The sequence below is a fragment of the Pteropus medius genome, unplaced genomic scaffold (assembly GCF_902729225.1).
Source record: "Pteropus medius unplaced genomic scaffold, Ma_sr-lr_union100, whole genome shotgun sequence".
Classification (NCBI taxonomy): Eukaryota; Metazoa; Chordata; class Mammalia; order Chiroptera; family Pteropodidae; genus Pteropus; species Pteropus medius.
In genome coordinates, this window is record NW_024355008.1 from 5,540,213 (window position 1) to 5,563,577 (window position 23,365).

General features: G+C 32.7%; 1 protein-coding gene and 1 long non-coding RNA gene across 3 annotated transcripts in view; both read left to right on the top strand.

Annotated features, from left to right (window-relative positions):
- LOC120598143 (uncharacterized) overlaps positions 1 to 3,457 on the top strand; it is a 25,069-nt gene extending 21,612 nt beyond the window's left edge. Inside the window, exon 3 of the long non-coding RNA XR_005651514.1 lies at positions 3 to 3,457. This is a non-coding gene — a long non-coding RNA (uncharacterized LOC120598143). The remainder of the gene's footprint in view (positions 1 to 2) is intronic.
- Positions 1 to 23,365, top strand: part of ALCAM (activated leukocyte cell adhesion molecule) — a 181,308-nt gene that overhangs the window by 71,836 nt on the left and 86,107 nt on the right. The window lies entirely within an intron of this gene.

A 23,365-nucleotide genomic window follows, 5' to 3' on the forward strand; every position in this document is an offset into this window, starting at 1 on the left:
AGGTAGGTCTGTTAGCATGGAGTATCATGCTGGGTTTAAAATCTCACATATCACACAGGTTCTAGGCAGAGAACATAAATAAAGCAGGCTGGGTGGGGACTGAGAGAAATATGTGCCTGGACTAAAGGAGCTATAGTTATACAGCTCAGGTTGATTCCTGGCAAACAAGAATGCAGGCCCAGTGTGACCAGTCTTATGCTTTTCCAAGAGAAACTAGAAAACTGTAATTTTTTTGTTGTTGTTATGAAATCTCACATGAATATCTGCAAGTTAAACATTGAAATTTTGTGATGGTCAGATAAAACATCTGTACGATATAAATTCAGCTACAAGTGAGACCTTTGGATTAGAGTCTTCTTGAGGAAAGAAGATATATGTCAAACATTCAAAAATTGTATAAGTCATTACATAATTAAACTTTAAATAAAATGAGATGTCAGTTGACAAGCTTTTAAGTATAGAAGGGCAGAGAACAGTGCTGGCTGCAGTTAAACCAGAATTATGTGGAGAGGTGAGATGTTATCTGAAAACTCGAAGAATGAGTAGCTATTGGTGGTGGTAAGCAAGGAAGAAAACATTCAAAGTGGGAAAAGTAGTATGAAGCCTAGAGATGATAATTTGGGAAGACGATGAATAGTTTATACTAAATCCTTTCATAGAAAGACTAGAACCATTTCTTCTAACTCCTAGTTCATTGTTTTCTCTTTCATGCTCTACCACCTCCTATTGTGACCTAGGATAAAATAGAGATATTCATTAATTAAGTCAGTAAATATTTATTGAATACTACTATGTGCTGGGCACTACTCCAGGCTCTAGAGGACAATGCCTGTTAATGCTATATACATTCCCCCCTCTGCATGTGGACACAGGTCAAACCCAACCTTATTACAAATTGATTACATGAACAGTCACAGTGGATGCATTTAAATTATTCTCAAAAGAAGTGGAGTTACCTGAGAATTTCCATAATCATGGGAAAATATATGCAAAAGATAAAATATGACATTCTACACCAAGTGTCAAATACTCATGTCAGATATTTCAAGAAGCCAATGAGTATAACACAATCTCATGTTCATCAAAAGTTTATAAAAAATTAGAAGTGAGTGGACAAACTAAAATAAGAGTTTGGTCAGTCAATGAATACATTCTATTCAGCAGCTATTGAATAAATACTTACCATCAGGACAAATATTAAAATCAATATAAGTAATGTTTTTATGCTTTGCTTCCTCACCTCTCATGCCCTTTGAGAAAGTGGCACATAGATTTCCAGAGAGATACGTAGAGAGAATAGAAAATAAAGAACTTTTAGGGAGAGGATAACACTATTTCCCCTAAAAGATTTTTGATTATATATGTTTATTTTATGAAAAAATAATATACATGTATAAATATAAGTCATTTGACTTTTTAGCCTCAGCAAATGCCTTTATACTTTCTAAAATGTGACAATTTGTTTTTACAGATTATATATGAAGTATACTATATATCAAAGGACCTGTGTTTAACCGTGAAAATGTAATATGTTTAAAATTACATTGTTAATCAGTAAAGATGAGTAAGTTCCAGAGGGAAGAAAAACTTTATTTAAGTGTTTGTTACCCATAGCAGAGTAAATTGCAGAACATAAAGCTAACAAAACTCAATGCTGATGTTTCAAATTCAGGATTACTCTTAAAACATGATCAAACAGTTGAAAGCCATCCCAAAAGCATTTTTTAGTCTAGATGGTTTAATATAAAATATGTACTTATCATATAGTAACATTCAATTTAAAAATACTGTATTGCTGGTCTAACCTTTCCATCCTTTTCCCACAGTCTTATCTAGGCACTTTTCCAAGACACAGAATATTAGCTGTGCACTCTCTAAATTTAACTTGAAAATTGAGAGAGATCAGATCCATATGTACAAGGAAAATAAAGTGGTAGCATGACCATCTTAAATCTGTGTCTTGGATGTTATTTTAAAAAGTTACTCCTTCATTGCTGACATTCTATATAACTAATATAATGGAATTTAACCTTTTTTGTTATGTACCTTTCACAAAACCATATTTCAATCATGAAAAGGGATACAAATTAATATCACTTAATAATTTTTATTAAAAACTATGCCCAAAAGGAACATTCCAGGATTTGAATTTCAGTAATATTTCACCTGCCTCGGTCCTATTTCTACAATGTCAGTGCAACATTATCTCAGGCAGCAGACACTGGGTTGTTGTCTCTCTAATGCTGGCTCCCTTGTATACATTTTACTTGCCTGCTCTGATGGAATTTTTATCTCCACAAATATATTTCCTAATTTGTCCATTTCTGTGTCCAGTAAGTCTATTAAGAAGGCAAAAGTACAGCAATCTTTGTTACATAATTTTATAAACAGAATTTTCCAACAGTGAACAACTTGACACCTTTCTTAAGGCATTGTGATAAAAGATATAAAAGCATTATTATTAAGGGTTTTTTTGTGGGTTTTTTTTTTTTTGGTTTGCAATTTACAAGAATTGAAAGTTTTGAAGGTTTCAAGAGAAAGATTACTTAATGGGTACCACCTGTATCATAAGACTAGACTAATTCTCTTGAAAAGTTTAAATTAGGTAGCTACATTTAGGTAGCTGCAATTACTCTAAAAAAAAATCTTTTGTTGACTTTTAGAGATAATGCAGATGTCTACTACAATTTTCATAGTAAATGTGTTATAACACGTAACTGTGGAATATTGAGGCCATGGATTCAGAGAGGCAATAAAGCTATTTAGAAATTTGGGAGATTTTGTTTTGTTACTGAAGTATTTTCCCTGAAGTCACTTAGTCAATAGAAGGAATAGCAATTTCCCAGAAACTGTGAAGTACTTTATCTGGATGATTGAAAATTCATAAAATTTTCATCCTTCATAAGGGAGCTTTTTATAATGCACAGATATTTTGTTCACCACATGCACGATTAAAATAAGCTAACAAAATGTGCAGCTTGTTTTGTCACATTTAGTGCCTGTGAAATATCTGCTGCTCTCAAAGAGCCAATCTGTCAACCTCCATATCAGTGTAAGGTAGTACATGGAACAGGAATAATTATGTCTTAGTTAAATACACTTTCTCCTTGTCCAAATATCTTATTATAAAATATATTATTATATTTTCTTGTCCAAATATATATTATATAGTATTGATAAATTCAGATTTTTTTTATCAGGATTTCCACAGAAACCTTCTACTGAGAGGAAAAATATTTGACTCTAAGAAATGCATTATAATAAAACAATAATTGAAAATATTTAGTAAGTTAGCATTGTACCTATTGTGCATAATCCTAGTTCTCAATTGTAAAATTTCTGTATATGGAGCTTTTAGTTGGTAAAAGTATAGCAGCATTTTAGAAAGAAAATTTTTTCTATACATGTTTTTAGCAAACATATATAAGTGACTTTTGATTACTCAAGGTAGGCTAGTCAATCCACAAAGAGATTACAAGCGTCTTCGAGTAAGAGGACTAATTTTTCTTTATATTTTCTTCTTTATAACTATAAGCATAGTAGGACAAATAATAAATTTTATTGCATTGGATGCCCTTGGAATAATGTAGTATATTTTCTACCTTATAGGAAACTATTTCTTTATCAAAAGGAAGGAAAAAAATGTCTTATCGGGGAGTTATTTTTTTCTAGAAGAGGTGACTACATTTGCTGATGAATAGGGTTTTAATATAGGTACTCTGGTTGTCTTTGAAAATGTAGCTACCTAATAATATTTTGGTGGAGATAGTTAACAAGAGATGAAAGTATAAGAGAGTAGTTTGGTGGAAGAAATATCAGAATACATACTACACTTTCTGAATATTTTTGAGGTATAATTTGCATTTAGATCTTAATTGTATGGTTTGATGAGTTTTGACAGATGCATTCAGCAGTGTCACCAACAATTTAATCAATATGTACAACATCTCCATTGCCCCAGCCAGCTCCCTCATGTCCCTTTCCAGTCAATCTCCTCTACAACCTGCCCAGAGATAATCAGTGTTAAATTTCTATCATCATAGATTAGTTTTGTCTGTTCTTGAGTTTCTGAAAAATGCAATAATATGGTATATTCTTAGAAATTTTTTAATGAAAAAATGAGAAAAAAATAGCAACAGATAGTAGTTAGAAGAGGAAAGCAAGGTTTGACAGGATAGAAGAGTCTTGTTTATATTGTTCATGCATTCGGGGAAAAGAACCAGAGCTAGAAGTTTCGAGAGAGAAGACATAAGTAATGACGTGATTTTGAAAGAGTAGAAACATCTTTCTGAGCTGGAGTTAACAAGAAGATGTGTAAGCATACATTCATAGTGGTATCAGTCAACAGTGTTACATGACTTCTTCCAGAAAATTCTGAACTGCTAAGGAGCAAGTTCAGGGGAATTAGAAGACATGATTTAGCCAGGATTGGTTATGGGAAAGATGAATTCAGCAGATGATCAAAAGTGTAACTATAATTAGAGCATGGTTTAAAAACATATAGAGAGAAGAAGAAAGAATTGATAAAGATCAAAAGAATGGCAGTTGCTGTGAGTAAGACATTTATGCCCAACTGGTTATACGTAGATGAAGAGCCTGTCACTTCTTTTAGCATTATGTCTGAAAGTAGCTGTCTCCAGTTTATACCTAGTTTCTCATTCCAGCTTTAAAGAAGCAACTTGTTTATCTGAATACAACATAGTTGATAATCCTTCATCAAGTTTAAGAAATTTTTCATTTTGTTTTTTACTACTACTGTTATTGTAGATAGGCATTAAAATGCATTTGTTAATACAATCCTTCAAAATATGTGGAATTTTTGCAGCTTTAATCTTTTATAAAAACATCTGTATCTCAGATTAAGCCTGATCAGGGGTCTAGACCACTGCATATTATCAAATAGATTCTGACTTTAAACACCAGGAAAAATACAATAACAAGAAGGCAGTCTTTATCCTTCAAAACCCAGTCCTCCGATGGTAACAAAGCAAGGCCAGTTTCTCTATTACCATCTACTTCATACAACACTAATTTTGCATTCATCTTTTATTGAAAGCAGTGCTTACACACAATTCTTAATATCTAATTTTTAAAAATTCTTCCAACATTTATTTCTTGGTTCTTATTTTGTAACTCAAAGAATCTAACTATAGTTGCTTTTTAATTTCTGCTTTATAATAATGCTTTCTTAACTCTTCAACGTTTTGGGGGAGCTCCTGCCCTTGTAGGTCCAGATTCTTTTAATCTTCAGAGCTCTCTATACCTAATAACTGCCTTTATGGTCATCTTGAGTGTTCTCCAAGAAAGCCTGAATGAATAGACCAGGATGACTATGCTCTCAAGTGCAAATCACAACCATTTTAGCAATCAGAGTCCAGAAATCAGGCAAAAGCTTTCTTTAACATTGTACCACCTTCACATTTTTATTTAATGGTTATTCATATATTAAGGCTACATAGGTTCTAAAGATTCTGCTCTTTACATAAGAGGTGTTCAAATGCTCTTCTTATGTCCATTTGTTCTTTTAATACTTTTTTAAAAGTCTTCTTCCCCACTCCAATTAGTATCAAAGCCATTCTTTTTCATGTGCCAGGATGTAGCTCAAAGGTTAACTTGTCCATTCAGTTTAATCAAGAGGTGACTGTACTCTGGGATCACTGAGACATGTAGAATGAAAAGGTTATGGATCCTGAATGTTTAGAACATTGTTTCAGCACATATTAATCAGTGACAAATGACCTGAATTGATTTTGTCTAGATCCAGGTCAAATGAGCAAGCAGATATTTGACTTTCTAGCCTCAGATGCTAGAGGCCTGACTGTTGAATTTTTTCCACCAGGAGACCCAGGGTCTAGTCTCAACATCTTGGAGTTAGACTTTTGATTATATCAATCCCAGGTAGGATGAGTGAGTAGGCCCTGCAGGATCACTTATTCACAGTATGCAAGCTCATCAGAAACTCATTTATAGAGGAAAATGGCATTTTATCAATTTGCAGTGGAATAGAAAGAGCATGGACCTAGGAATCATGTAGAATGGAGCTTAATTCCCAAGTTCACCATTTAACACCTGTGTAACTTTGGAGATATAACTTAATCCTTTGAACTTAATTTTCCTATTTGTAAAATGAGTATGATACTTATCCAGGGCTCTACTGACAGTGACATAGACTATATATGAAAAGTGTATAAGATCCTCCCTGGAAAGTATTAAATATTGCTTTCTTTTTCTTTACTCCAATTGATAAGAGAAATGTTTATCTAATCAAAGTTTGGTGAGCTCCTGGGTAGGTTTCTTCAGAAAGTCAGTCTACAGATTAAATGGTTATTTCAGAACACAGAATTACACGAAGGGTGATATTTTCATCTAGTATTAGCTTAATAAATTGATCTTCAATTTTAGAATATTTTGAGGTAAATAATTAATGCTGTATATTAGCCTTAAAAAGCCTCTCCCATGGAGATTGTGAGAGACATAGGAATATTTTTACTACACAGCTCTCCCTTTTCAATATTTCTTATTAGTTGCATACTTCTTATATTATAATCTCTCCAAGAAGATGACATTCTTAGCTAATTTGACTGCTAAAATTTTGTGACACATTTTTGATTAAGAAAGTATTTTAGGATCGTCAGTGAGGTTTGGAGTTACCTTAAAATTGTCAGGAGTGATTAGGGTGTGGTTTTTAGAGATTTATGTTGGTTCTTATTAACTTCAATTTCAGATGAGTTTCAAACCCTGATTCTGAAGTGAGAAGACTTACTTGGTGCCTGCAGTGGACTCAGTAAAAATTATACGTATGAACCATCCACATGAGGCATCTCATTTTGCAGAATAGCCCTGTAGCTTCATGTAATCGTACACATCTAACCACCACTGCCTCAGGCATCTTGTAAAACTTCTCATTTTCCCCTCTCATTTACAATCTTTCAGTTTTGTTGAGGTCTAAAAGTAGGAATCAAGTTTTTGGGATCCTTTCCATGTGTTTGCTTATTGCCCCATGAAAAAGTAGTTGTAATTTATACCTTCTCTCAAGAAGTTTGAGTATGATATGGATGCAGGCAAGAAAATGGCAATTATCATAGAATGTGCTAATTTCATATACAGAACTATGTATATGATGTGGTAAGAGAACAAATAGTGGGTTTAGGAAGAGTATCTTATTCAACTAAACATGTGCCTGAAGTGTAAGCCAAGAAATAATGAAAACCCTTTTCCCAAACTCTTAGCTTTACCATTTTCTTTCTTTAGCACTGTTGCTGAACAGGATAACTATTAAATATGTAATGAAACCACTTTATTAATTGCCATATAATAAAAACAAGTTATTAAGATATATGATTGACCAGCCATGGTTAGTTAGATAGTAATGCTCGGAAATCCAATAGCATCACATTGAATACTCTTCCCAAATAATATCATAGAATAAACTCTTTTTTTTTAATGGTCAGACTGTATCTATAAACCTGACCAACATCTATCTATTCATTTATAATATTTTTTATAAAGGAATAGAAAATATGAATGATTTCTGCATCTTGTCAGCATTTCAGGAAAATCAACCCATTAACAGGCACGTCCATTGGAAAAAAGGCTGTGATTCTATGCCTGTGGTAGGCAGCATATGTGAAAGATTGCATATATGATTTATTTTGCCATCTCTTTTTCTGAAAAAAATGATTCTTTACAAAGAGTGTTGAAGGAAGCCATAACGATGACCAAAAAACATATAAAAAGAATATTCAGTTCAGTTTTGTAGTATGTTTGTACTTAAAATGTGAAGCTGGCATGCTTATCTAAACAAACGCTGTATGTACACTCCAACCTCTTATTTCAGATGTCGTATTTTTCACAATTACAATTTTATTTGATACTTCTTATTTCTTGATGTCATTTCCTATTTATTGATTTTTAATATAAATGTTTGTATATTTGAGCATGGTTATCATAGCTGCTTTAAAATCCTTGCCTGCTTATTTGATCATGGGGGTCTCACAAGGGACAGTTTCCTTTGATTGCATTTTTATTACATGTAAGTCACGCTATCTTTTCAGTGTAGGAATTCTGGATTGCATATAGACATGTAAAGAATATCTTGTAGAGACACTGGATTCTTTAGATTCTCTCAAAGAGTGATTTTTGTTTTGTTTTGTTTTGTTTTGTTTTGTTTTGTTTTGTTTTGTTTCATGAGGCAATTAATTCCAACCTTCCTCTCTATTGCTATGGACAGCAACTGAAATTTCTGTTTAGATTTTTCAGCCTTAATTGAGTTTCTTAGAGTCTCCACTGCTCATGTGTAGTTCGGGTTTCTGCTACAGGGTAGGCAGACTTTATACACAAAATTTGTTCCCCACATTTCCCTAAATCTTTCCTTTCCAAGATTTCCCCCCTCACGCTCCAAATGCTGTAGTAGCTCCAAACTCTGGTTCATTATGCCATTGAGACTATGGATCTTATTATTATTTCTGTAATTTGAAAGCACTGGAGAGAAAACGAAAGCAAGCAGAAAACATAGAGTTGAAAGTTGAAATTAGAAAAAGAGAATGGCACTAGGTGAATTTGGATGTTTCCTGGTTTTGCAGGATTTAGCCTGAAGGCTAAATAAATAAATAAGATGTGTGCACAAAATATATACTATATATAATTCATTCCACAGTTTGTAGATGATAGTTTTTCATGTAGGAATGTTGCTCTGTTCAGACTCTGGAAGCAGAATTCTACTCCAAGCTTTTAGCTGCTATTATCTTTCCGGAATGCTTCCTTTTAATACCCTTCAAAATTTATTTTATATTCTCCCAGTTTAACAGCCATCTAGAACCCAATTCTAGTCTTGAAGGAATCTTTTCTTACTGTTCCAGCTGACAGCGGGATCTCCATCTCATATTGGAACATAAACTCTCTGGCTTATTTAACTTCATTGAGCCTTTGTTTTCATATTTATAAATGCAGAAATAATAATTCTTACCTCCTAAGGACACTATGGACACTATAAATGTTAATAACTCCATATGTGTGTGTGTGTGTGTGTGTGTGTGTGTGTGTTTGTGGGTATGTATGTGTGTGTTGTGTGTATGTATATCTACATCATCTATATCTGTATCTATATCTATATCTATATCTATATCTATATCTATCTATATAACATCTATACCTGACGTTTGGTAAATACTCAGCAAATAATAGGTTTAATTTCTGCCTAAGATCTTTACCTGAATTGAAAGTCATGCATTGTGTGTTTACCACCCAAAGTTAAATTTTCTACCGTCAACAAATATTCAACCCCCTTTACCCCTATCTACCTCCCCCGTCCCCTCTGGTAACCATTAATGTAATATACATGTGATGTATTATTGAATTGTATGCTAGAAACCTATTTGATTTTATTAACCAATGTCACCCCTCTAATTTTAATAAAAAAATAATAAAAGAAATAAAAGAAAGTCATACATTTTTCAATTGCTCTGTAAAGTCTTAGAAGGCTAGAACTAGGTACCAAAATTCAAGGGTGCTGTGTTTATAGTAGATTCATAATGTTGTTTAATAAATAGATAAACAAAATCATTCTAAGAAAAGCCAAGCTTACTATGCAGCTTTCCTTTCATCTCCTTTGGATAAACATTCCATCTTCTATACATTTCAGATTAAGAAGGTATATCACTTCCCTCATTCTAAAAGTTCTTCATATTTTCACCAGGATGAGAAAGAATTTAGACAATTAATTTATAACTCGAACTCTTGTTCCAGATTCTTCTCAGCCACAGTATATAATGAATGTCTTTGTATCAAAAATCAGTTAATTAATAGGATAAGCAATCATGTTGGTGAAAATTAGAAAGCAACTATTTAGAGTTTAAAAAATGATTAAAATAATTCATATTATAATCAGAAATTATAAAGTTATTTTAAAGTTATTGTAAATAGGATTAACTATAGTTCTCAGTTTATCAGAATTTTATAACACTCCGAGTTGAAAGAGAAAAGTGAGGGGGGAAAAAACAAATGATAAACAGGATTTTTTTCAGAAGAGAACCTGGTATGGCATTGCTTGAAGATTCTGTATAATCATTCCAAACTCCTACCCCATCCTGGAAATGTACAATGAGAATTATGATTCATAATGATGATCCTGAGTCACATGATCTAACTCATCAAATATGTTCATTGTCCTCTGTAGATTATATTTAATAAACAGAGAAGGGGATTAAATCATTTTCAAAAGATTTTAAAAGGATTGAAATTAAAAAAAAAAATTTCCTTCTGAGGTTACTGTAAATGCATAAGAAAATTTAATTGGATAGAACATCTTGCTTTTTGGGTATTATGCTATTAGTGTGTAAAGAGTTTTTTAACTCTCCAAACTACTCTGTGAAATGTTACACTTACTTTTATGCAAATTTCCTGTGTTCTTCTCAACATCAACTCCCAAAAACAAATGAGACTGAGGAAAGGAGAGGGAAGAAAATAAGAGAGCCTTTATTCTTATACATGTAGGTCAATTTATTGGTTTTTGTTTAATTTGAATATTGCTTGGAAGATTTTATTAGTGAGGAACTAATCAAATTTGGTAGTATAGGGAATAAGATTCTTTATTGTTTAATAATTAAATTATTCTCTTTTGGAAGCAAGACAATTCAGTGGCATAGAGAACTTCTACATAGATGTGACTTAATTTTAGACCCATTATCTTATGGGGAGAAAGTGTTATGGCAAGATAACTTATAAAATTGGCTCTGGATTTGGTCAGATGAAATTTAAACATGGTGTTTCTATAATAATAAAAACAAACCATTTCTTTGAAGACAAATAATTCTTATCTTTTGTTCTACATAGGTAAGGTGTATTCCTCTCTGGCTCCTTTCAAGATTTTTAAATTGATTCTCTGAAGTTTGAGTATAATATACCTATGTATAGCTTTTAGTGCATTTACCCAGCTCGGTGTTGTCTGAGTTTCCTGGGGCTGTGGTCTGCCATTCAATGCCAGTTTTGCTAAAGATGTCTCATAATCTAAAGTTATGAAAGCATTCATAACAAAATTTTTAAATAATATTTTTTATCAATATTTAGGAATGACTGCAAAACACCATTAGATTGATAGATTCCATGTCTGTTTTCTTCTGTAAGTAATGGCACAAAAGTGGAACATTTGGTGAATTTTATCTTGGCTCCTTCATGCTTAAAACTGGGCTTTCTAGTAATCTAAATATTTACATCAACCAATATTTTGAAAAACAAATAATTCACTGTTAGACTGCAACATATATGTGCCTGATACTAGGTCCAAGTGGACTCAGACAAAGAATGTAAAATCCATGTAGGCAGTTATGTTTATTTGTCTTGTATATCCTATCTCTCCAGAAGTTAGTGTAGACCCTGGTATAGAGGTAGACCCTGTATTGTGTTATTGTCACTAATTGCTGCATATTAAAAATTTGGGGTCAAACATCTTATTTTCTGACCACAATGACATATCTTTTTAGCTTACTTTGTCTATCTTACTCCAAAAAGTCTTTATATACCAATACTTTTCAAGATCCATCAGCCTTCCTCTTCTTGTTCTTAACTTCCTCCATTCCCAGCCCAGATCCCATGATCTTTCATTGTAATTGCATCCTTATAAACTATAACTCTCTTGTCCTTTTCACCTTCCATTTTTGTTACCTAATAAATCCCAAACAAATATAAATTCAGTTATCCGCCTACTTTATGGTTATACACAAACTTGTGAGCATAGCTGGAGAGAAATTATACAATTGTTATGACTAGTCTCATATAAAGTGCATGACCACAAATCTCAGATGAACATTTGTCCCTGCTCAGGAATCCTACAATATAGCCCTAGTAAGTTCCTTTCTCATAAACTTACGTTTTCTCACTAAAGCACATTTTTACTAAAGAATGTGTGTATGAAACTACCACCCACAGAATTTCAAGGCATATTTCATTTCCCACATCATCCTCCCCCACTGATGTCCTGGAAAGATACTTAGGTCATTTAAGCTATTAGGAGATGTAGGGAATGAGACAGTTTTTCTTTAAAAAATTAAGGTGGCTCTCTTCAAATGTCTGTCATTACCCAGTTACTCAAAAGGTCGCACTCAATGTTAAAACAATGTTTTTAAGGGTCAGTGGCCACTTAGTTACCAACTTCATTGCTGTGGATATGTACCTATGGTGGGTAGTGGTTAGGTTTTGTAGCATTTGGTTTCACTGACAGTAATTGGGAAAGTATCCTTTGAGATTTTAGCAATTACCGGAAACATATGCTGTTTTTCCAACAACATCAAATAGATTATGTAAACTTTGTTACAAGAATTTTGATGTTGTTTTGTTGCTTGCCCTCCCATAATTATGAATTAAAGATGAAATTAGACACTGAATAGAACTGTTGCTATGCATTCTGCATGTTAACCCCTCTCTGTGGTGTTTATGAAGCAGCTTCATATGTGTATGTAGCAGCTTCATATGTTTATGTATGTACTCTAACTTGTTCCCTACTGCAATTTATAAATCAGATTGAGGTATTATATGGAAAATTTTATGAGCTATATTTTCTCTTGTTCTGTGAGAGGGTGTTCAGTCTATTAAATTTTCCCCAGTAGAGGAGGTTAATACCTAAGGACAACCATATGTAACTTCATTCACAATTAGTCTAATTTGCTCGGTAGCTCTGCTTTAATGAAAAATGAAAATATTCAAACCAGCCTTTTCTCATTAAAAAAAGGAAGAAAAGAAACTTTATTATCACTTTACGTTCAAAAGTTAGTCATTTTTTCTTTTCATTATTGGGAGTAAGTGACATCTACCTGCTACTTTGATAATGAAGGACATTGATATCATCAATAGTAGATATACTATCATTTTAAATTATATTTCAATTATTATAATAATATATTTATAAGAATTATTGTTTTTAAGTTTCATTTGGCTTCCCAGTTTGTTTTTGTCATATATAAAGTGCTTTACAGATTCCAGCCACTCAATTGATTCAACTGGCCAGTTGAAAACCATCCCCATAGCAGCTCAATTAGAGCAAATAATATCTGATTATCTAACAACTGAATGAACTGTGGCTGACTGTTCATTTAATCATAGTGATAGAATAGCTCCACCACGTTCTTATAGATATAGCCAATAGCTCTGCTATGTTCTTGTAGATATAGCCAAAGTCACCCACGTATCCCTCTGCTATGTCTAAAAACCTGGCAAGGCACTTTTTAACCTATTTTATCCTTGAGAGTATTAGCTTACATTGTCTGCAGGTGAAGGGAGTTTGTTTTGAAGCCTGAATTTTGAATTGAAATCATCAGATGAAGTCTGTTAATGCAGAAGATTTTCAGTTTATAGTTTCCTCAATGAATTCATTTTCAAATGGTACAAATAACTCTATATAATATTCTTCATGTGAAGTTGGCTTATATTCTAGCAAAATTTAAAATAAGATTTTAAAAAACACTCTTGCTGCTATGAGGAGAAATCACTCAGGTAAATCTAAAGAAATAAAACAGAAAATTGCAATATGTGTTCTCTTCATCTGTTTCAGTTGTGTACTTGCTTGAAACTAATTTGCTGGTAAAGTTATCATTTTCTTTTAAGATAGTGTTTGCTGCATAGATAAAACATGTCTATAACTTTTCATTAACTGGGGCATAAGTTTTAAATACAGAAGAGTTAATCTCACACACACAAAATTTGGCAGTAAAGTTTTTCAGCATAAACATAACTGCCTTATAAATTTCACGCTCAGCAAAATGTCAGATTATTTGAATAAGTCCAAGAGAAAAGCTCTTCTAAAATATTGTCTCTACTTATTGAACTAACTCTTAAAACTTAAATAACTCATACCTGTCAGAGCTTCTCCTAATTCCTCAGGAACTTTACACTCTCTTGTATCCATATTCTCTCCCTCTGAACTGGATCCTTGCCATCATCCCCATGCTCAGAATTCTCCCATCTAAAAAATATATTTTCATAACCCTGCTTTCCTCCAGTTTTCTAACATAACCTTCTTTCTTCTTCGGCCTTTCTTATAGCCAAATTTCTTGTAAGTGGCTATCTATGATCACTGTTTCAATTTCCTCATTTTCTACGCATCCTTTCTCCTCAAAGTCTAATTTTCCTTCAAGCTCCGGCCTTCCACAGAAAAATGATTCTTCCTAAGATTTATAGTGGCATATATTACTAATTGGGATTTTTGAGTCTTCATTGTATGTGACTTCTCTGGTGCATTATAAGATATTGATAATTGCTTCCTCTACACACTATTTCCTTGCTGCCCGCACACTGCACAACACTCATTTCTGCACTACCCCTGCATTTCATTTGCTGCTTCAGTGTCATCTACCTAACCTCAAGTGTTGAGTTCCTTGAGCTTCATGTTTCTATACCAGTTCTCTTCTTTCTCTAAAGTTCTCATTTACATCCATAGCTCCCATTGTCATCTGTGTGCTAATGATCCTCAAATTTACATCTCTAAACAAAAAGAGTTCTCTGATGTCCATTTCTACGTTGAGCTGTATACCTAAATTCTTCCTCTGAATGTCTCTGTATCTCCACTAAAATTCAGTGTGTCCCAACAAGTACCCTGTAATTCCTCCAAAGAGTTCTACCTGTTTCATCTTTCTCATCTCAGCAAGTGGCAGCACCACCCATTTAGTTGCTTAAGCTAGAAACCTGAAAACCATTGTTTTTTTGGTCTTTCTTTCACTTTTCAAATCTAGAATATCTACTGTTCTTTTAAATTTTAAATTCCCTGTCTAAAATGCTTTAAATGGCTGGCTATTCATTGCATCTGGTGGGGAGGGAGGGTAGAATCCTTTACTTAGTCTATCAAGCTCAGGTAACTTTGTGTACCTTACCTGGAGACCTTTCTTTCTTTCTTTCCGAGCTGCATTGACAGGCTTCTTCTTGGGTCCTTCAAACACATTCTCTTCTTTCTGATTCATAGCTTCACTTTTTCTTCCCTCTATCCAAAACTTTTTCCATTGATTAATTAACTTTGATTGATTCTTTAAAGCTTGGTTTTATTTTCTGTCACTTAAGGGTATCTACTGCATGCTTTGATATCACCATTTACTTTCATAGCACTGTTATAATTAGCTATTTTTGTGTTCCGATTTACTTTCTTACTACCCCATTGGAATATAAACTTTATTAGAACAAAGAATATGATTATATCCCTAACTCTTGGCATAGTGCTTGATTTGTATGGAGAGTATTTTTTAAATACTTCTCAAATTGACAAGTACATGATGAGTAAAACTTTTCTTGTCTAATTAGATATTAAACAACAAATGTTTTCAAAAATTAAAACAATACAAAGTTAATGTTTGATTATATAAGTCTAATAAAAATAAATGTTTAGTGCTTTATCAAAATTTTCTTAAAGCTTTCTGCTATTCACACGTAAAGGATTGAATTAAACCTTTTGTTGTTGATTGGGTTGCAAATTGTTCAGTTACTATAGTTTAAATTCTGGAATCAATATTTTACAAAAACGTCTCCTTTTAATTGTACAATATCTTATAAATATTTAACAGAGTTTTCTTTTCAATGTTGATAGACCATTAACAAATAGATTTACAAATAGGTACAATCAATGAATAATACTGACTACCAAAGACTGAGTTTTGCAAAATCAAAATGTTTTTAGAAATGTAGCAAAAATAGATATCTAATTTCATGATTATTTTTTGTATTCATATCCTTTTCTTTTAAAATCTTAAAAACATAGAAATTCTGAAAAATTAACTAACCAGCTAATTGACCATATATATCTAAATATTGTATCACTTAGAAGTAAGACCAGAGCCTTTTGCCTACCTCTGAGCTCTTTTTCTGCTATTAAGTTCTATGAAAACTTGAGTATACTAGAGTAATAGGTCATATGTATTGTTTGAGAAGGTTATTTTCTTCTTAAATGTATTTCTTAAGTAACTAAATCTTAGTACTTTAATAAATATTTTTTCCATATTTTTTGTTATTGATTCTAATTTAATTCCAAAGTGGTCAGAGAACACATTTTTTATAATTTTAATAATTTTACATTTGATACTTGTTTTATGGCCCAACATATGTCTATCTTGGTATACATACTATGTGTACCTGAAAAGCTTGTGTATTTTGCATTTGCTGTATATAGTAGTATATAAATATCAGTTGGCTCAAAGTGGTTGATAGTGTTGTTTAGATTATCTACATCTTTACTGTTTTTGTGACTAGTTATTCTATCAATTGCTGAGAGGATGTTAAAAATCTCAACTGTGATTGTAGAATTATTTATTTTTCCCATTAATGATAACTGTTTTTTCTCCATGTACTTTGAAGCTCTGTTAAGCTCACATACATTTATGACTGTTTTGTCTTCTTATATAATTTTTTTTCATTATGAAATTCCTCTTTTATGAAAAGCTCTTCTAAAAGATTGTCTCTACTTATTGAACTAACTCTTAAAACTTAAATAACTCATACCTGTCAGAGCTTCTCCTAATTCCTCAGGAACTTTACACTCTCTTGTATGCATATTCTCTCTCTCTGAACTGGATCCTTGCCATCATCCCCATGCTCAGAATCAATATTAGCAATATCCTTTGCTTGAGTCTATTTATCTCATATAAAATAGCCACTACAGGTTTCTTATGTTTGGTTAATCTTTTTTACCATACATCTATTTTGCAACTATCTGTTTCTTTGTATTTGGATTAAATAGCCATTGATTATGAACTTAGATGATGTATATCAGTCCCATAAAATCCAATGACACCTAATATCTATATCTGCAAAGCTTTAAAGCAGATCGTGTACTATGGAGTTTCCACTCAGCTGTGGCTAATCTACTCCTACCTTTTACCAGGTGCAATCTGAAATAAAAGGTCAGACTTTATTTATAGCATCTTTACATTGCTGACTTCCCTTCCTACCAACACGAATGCACACATTTAGGCATAATCTGTTAGCAAACAATGACATCTGGAAGGAAGATACCACAGTGGGAGGAAGAATAATTTTAAAGTTTATTTATAAATTGGACTCAAATTTCTGGTCTAGAAGGTGTTTTTTAAAGCTCTTGTTGCTTAAGTGTATATATGTGTATACTGTGAAGTCTTTGAAATAGTTCCTAAGAGATGGCTTGGGAAGGGACCAGAAGTCTGAGCCTTTGACTTAACAGAAAATCATAGAGCTCAGATCCAAATCCCTGCAACCATGGCTTCAGCATGGTAGTCATCTGGGATCAATGAAGGACCATACTTGGCTAACCTGCGGGAAAAAAAGATTACAGGGTGAGAATATTTTTCTTTTCCATATATGAAATAAAACCTGACTTTGGATTTTTTAAATTTTTATATGCTGTTACTTGGAACCTCTTGTGTTTTTGAAATAAAATTTCACATAAAATATATTTTCTAGGAACAATTTATTCATGTTGGAAAATGCTTACGGAGAAATACAAGCACTGTCATTTGTTCCCCTGATCTTGCACAGTAATTCAACAGAATTGCTTGTTTGAGGATTCTTTCCTTTGTTTCCACTCTAGTGGAAAGAAGGCACCAGAGAGTGAAATCCTGTTGTCTGATTGATGAGATTTTGTTCAGGCTGTGACAATGCATAACTTCTCCCATTGCCCTATCTGTTGACCCCCAGAGAGGCTGAGAGTAGCACAGCTTTGGGGCATAAGAAGTTTTGAAAAAAAAATTAAGAACCATCAGCAGTCATGGTAGTGAAAAGCAGAATGCATTTTTTTAGCCAGAGAGCTAAGAGAAAATTGGTGACCTCAGATTGCTTAATGAGGCTAATAAAACAAATGCCATCAGACTTGGTACTTATAAGACATATAAAAATACTTTGTTTTCCATACTGTAGCCCAAAATCATCTTTCCGGTGTTACTGATTGCAAGGGGAACCAAGGCAGACTTAGATAGTGTATAGCCTAATGCTAGTCATCTTCTTATACTTGGAAGCAACTGGAATTTAAGTTTCCACTGGTGGAAGTGATGGCTTAACCTTATTTTCTGAAGCATAGAAAATTCATAGCATTAGCTTATGGGTCACAAAGTTAAAAATGTAATGTTAGGTCTTAAAATGACTTAAAAATAAGTGAAATGATGATGAAAGGTAGTGTGTAATTCTGAATTAGCAGGATTTCTTATCTATTTCAAGAGAACTAACTCTACAAGTAGTCCATACTAAATACAGATTTTAAAATGGCCCCCTTACCTAAAGGGACCAAATAAGAGAGTATTTTTATTTATTGAATTTCCCCACCTATTTCTTAAAGTGAATTAAGACATAGAGTGGCACAAATTTAGATATGAGAGGTTTTTCTGATAAGAAAAAAAATAAAGTTCTCTTTTCCCTTAGTCATTTAGGTATTTCTTAGTTGTTTTCTTTATAAAATCATAAAAGGAGTTATTTGAGCTGTTTGATCAGTTCATTAAAGATGGTTTGTATGTTTAACTTCAAAATGGGAATTAACTCTATTGGCTTCTTCACTATTTACTGAGCCATTTCTGGTAATTAAAGAGTAAATAAGGCTATTATTTTATAGGTTTTATAACTGTAGACTAATTATCCCTGAAAAGAAAGTTCAACAGAAGACAAATTTTAGAAAAGAGCCAAGAAATATTGCTTGAAACCTGATTATTTTCTACTAGTGTTAATTCATCTTATAAAGAAAGAAAGTTTCTAAATTCTAAAGAATTTTTCTATAGAGGATGTATTAAGAAAATTTAAATCATTATTATTATGACTGTAATTATTAATGCATGGTTTGTCCAATTTAGAACTTACAAATCTAGTAAAGACCACTATGAAAGCCTGTTCATTTTGAGTCCTGACGTATTTGAGATCAGCCCAGAATTGGAGCATACCTCATGAGAAGGCTGTGAGTGAATCTGATCCTACAGCTTTATAAGTGTTTTTGTACAGCCTATACTTTTTTTTTATTAAATCATAAGATTCATTTGAATTCATATAAAAGTTTATAGAACAATGTAATCTGTTAGTTAATTGAAGCCTTGTGTTTCATGATTTGTGACTAAAATTTGGGACCAAGTCTGTCTCTGTAAGCCATTAATTTTGCAAGACACATCTGAGGTCCTTTTAGAAAAATTGTACCCCAGAGCATCTAAGCGGTCATGGCTACCAAGGGAGTAGACAGACCAAACTGATCTTTTTGGAAACCACTGAATTTTCCTTTGTCCTCATTCAATTTTCCCTTACTACTCAATCTAAAGATATTAGTAGAAAACTAAGTAGGTTGTAAATGAGTAAATAAATTTCTTTTTACCTAGGTTTTTATTCTTCAGAAAGACTTCCTTCAGCCCCAGCTCAGGAAAAGTATCTCTCATATATGACCTCTCTTGGAACATAGCATGTATTATATAAACATTTATTTATTTGTCTCTCTCCATTTGTTAGACAGTGAGTTAAATGAGGCTAAAAATTGTCCTAGTCACCATTCACTTGCTCATTCCTGTTCTATTCATTTATCAATAAATATTTACGGAGTATCTACTCCATGTTAAGCATTACAATGAGCTGTGGTAGAGTGGGGAAGGAGAGGAGGAAGCAGATAACAGATACCAATATAAGACATTAAGGGGACTTTGTGATTGATTAGATATGGGAAACTGAGTGTGGAAGAGAAATCTAGAGTGACATCCATGTTGTTGATTTGGTTGCCTGTATAGATTGTTGATTAGTAACCAAGTAGAAAATAAAGAAGAGAAGAAACCTATGAATGATGGGGCGAGGAGAATAGGATAATAATTGGTAATATCGAGTTTAAGAGGTCTATGAAAACTTCAGGTGAAGAAGATTTGTGAGCAATTGCAAATGTGGTTTGAAATCACAGGATCGTGATCAGGGCTGGATACGCAGACAGAGAGATCCCCCACAACTGGATGCAGTTGACATAACCTAAACAGCCAGGCAGGCAGGGAAAGAGAAGGATCACTCAGAAAGGAGAAAAGAGTAGCAGGGGAGCAAAATACCATGAAGGTCAAATAAGAAATGTGCATTAAGAACACGTGTGGCCACAGGTTATATCGAAATGGAAGGAGATGAAATGACCTACATGCAATAATGAACAATTTTTATCAGATTTATAGTTTGCTATATTTTGAATAAGAGAGCTTAGCTTGTTTGGGGTTTTACAAAACCCAATTAAGTTACATGTACTTTGTCATAAGCTGTGCGTTCTTACACAAGTGTCAATGTCTCTTTATCTTTTTTTCTTTATTTGTAAAATTAGAAATTCAATAAAATGATCCTTCTAGCTCTAATAGTTTACATACAGTATTGAAAATAAGAAGGAAGCACTCTTGCTCAGAAGCAATTTCCTAGAAAATGAAAGCAGGCAAATATAGCCATCATATGACAAGTTGTTATTATGTATCTGAAAATCAGCCATGTAAGAAAATCATATGGATAGAAAAGTTAGAGAGAAACTATTGCCATTTTGCTCTACTGGATGAATTACTTTTATTATATATCAACTGGGAAACCAAATCAAGAATATAGATAAACAAGACATTGGTGATGTTTTCCTTCACAAGCTTTATGCAAATGGCGTCTTATATGATTGCAACACACAAGTCTCAAGGAAAAAGTTGTTAAACCTGAATGATTCCTGATGAACAAAGGTCAGTGAATTACATTATCAGTACTAGTCAATATTAGTACATATCCCATGAAGACAAAAAATAAATATTTTTTTGTTGAGTTATATACAGTCGACTGAAAAATATTTACCAAAACTCGAACTTTCTTAACCAAAGTCAATGTGGATGACTTTCAGGTGTCATCAGTACCATAAAGACCCAAAGATATTAGTACACAGTAATATCGTGGTCAAGACAATCAAGAGAGAGGGGAGAAGAGGAATCATTAACATCCAAAGGCATTAATACATTATGATAATTATCCCCATGTGTTCAGGTTAATATGCTTTCAATGAAAACATATGGAATAAACAGATGTCATGGATATGTACTACCAAAATAAAAGCTTTGCTGAGCCAGAGGAACAACTGGGAAGCTAGTGAACCAGTACCTGCTCATTCCTTAGGGAAACAAATACTTTTCATTAAGCCCATAAACAAGCTTAAAATCAGGAAGGCTTTCTTTGGAAAATAGTAGAAATCGCAAAATCATTCTCAATATTTACCGAATGCCCCATAAATATTTGCTCAAAAATTAAAATATAATAACTTTTTTTAGTCATTGTCCAATCTTTAACTATCAAATTTTTAGTTGTGGAAAACTCTGGTTTACATATGGAGATAAAAATAAAAGTAGATATTCTAGCAAAACCAAATCTTACTTCTCTAATGCAGTGTGAAAAGAAGGCTGTGGATGGTGCGTCCAATTGCTGGCATCAATGCTCACACATAACTGCTCCTGATCAAAAATGCCTTTGTGTTTTACCTTGAGCACTACATTGGTATATATTTGAAAGAAATCATGCAATTACAGTTCCAAAAAGAACTCTAGTAGATAGTCTATTTTTGAGATATCAGACAGGATTACATTATGTGTGTGTGAGAGAGAGAGAGAGAGACAGAGAGACACAGAGAGACACAGAGACAGAGAAACAGAGGAGAAAGAGAAGAAAGAGGTAGAGGTAAGACCATTGCATATAATTAAAATTTACTGAAGAAATCCACCTGCTTCTATGCCTCCTAGAAAGCAGAAGACACAGTAACTCAATATAGTTTAATCCAGAAAGTTGGATTTAAACATTAGTTCTGTAAGTGGATTTGTAGATAAAAGAATTATTTCAACCATCCATTATTTATTCATTCATTCAGTAAATATATATGGCAGACTAACCATCTGGGTTATTGAATGATAATCATGGTATTAATGAAATTATGTATCTATCAACCTTGGTTCTAGGTTAAACAATATGAAATTGTCAATATGTGATCATTTTTACCTCAGAAAAGATATTTCATATGTTTGAACCTAGTATTTATCACTGAGTACTCTAATGATAAATGTTCATTAATAACTTATAAAGACAATATAATAAAAGCACATATTTAAGTAAATTAAAATAATGGCATGCAAATTTAAGCTTTGACTTTGCCATACAGATATAGCACAAGTTACATCAATTTGGCAAAAGGGATAATTCTTAAGATCTGAGTCAAGAAAGGACTTGCTCCTCTCGATGGTTTATCAACTGCCAAAATAACAATAAGACCAGATTCCTTACTAGGAAGTTATTGCCTACAAAACTTTTTGGATTAACAGTTGTTTCAATGACGTTTAACTAAAGCATTAAAAGAGTTAATCTATTTGTAGCAACTTTGAACCTTTCTAAATTTAATATTTTTCAATGAAAGCATTGATCCTCCCATGCTTCATAAAACAGCATCCTGCTGGGCAGTGTCATTACAATGATAGTCCTACCCACCAGGAGAGACACCAGCCCAATTTATTAAATGAAGTTTTTAATATGGTGATAGATATTTCTAAATTCAGTTTGTTTTTTTAAAAAAAAATGCTTTCATACATAGTGGATACTTACTGTACTCAGCTATTTGAAATGTTGTGGCATTTACTGAATTATTTATGTAAATTTCAATACTCTGAATAAGACTATTATACTGGCTTATAAAATCTGATATATTTTCTGCCTTCCAAATGAGCATTCAACAAATTTCAGTTGTGTCTATATATTATACTTAACTGTAACTCCGTAATTCTTTTTTAAGGGAGAGGGGAGTAGAAAGAGCTCAAACTGCATGACAAAAATTCTTATTAGGGGGAATTAGCATTTGTTTCTAATAAGGGGAAAATATGTTCTATATAATTTTGAATTCCCATCCTGTGCATCTTAGCAAGCATTCATCTGTTATAATTGCACTGGTTGTTTACTGTATAATTTACCATAGAACAGGATGTATGTGTGTGTGTGTGTGTGTGTGTGTATACATATATATATATATATATATGCACATACAGTTAAATTTATATAACTCTATATATATACACATACACACACACACACACACACACATATATATATACAGTTAAATTAATTCATTAGATATGGGACATTTAGGAAGGTCAGCTTCTGACAGTTAACGAATTCAAAGATATTACTAAAAATATAGATGGAAAACTTGCTTCAGGAAATAGCTTCTATTTATCTTTCAACATTAATTTTCGAATTGGTTAACATACAGTCTTACTTTAAAATAGATAAATTATATTTTGAAAATAAACACTTGTGCAAAAAATTAGGTTATTTTTAACAGTGAATTATTCTTGTGTTATCTCTCTTAGCAGAGTGCAAGACTTATTTATTTATTTAGTTGCTGTGCTAGGCTAAGATTCAAAATAGGTTACCAATGAAGGAA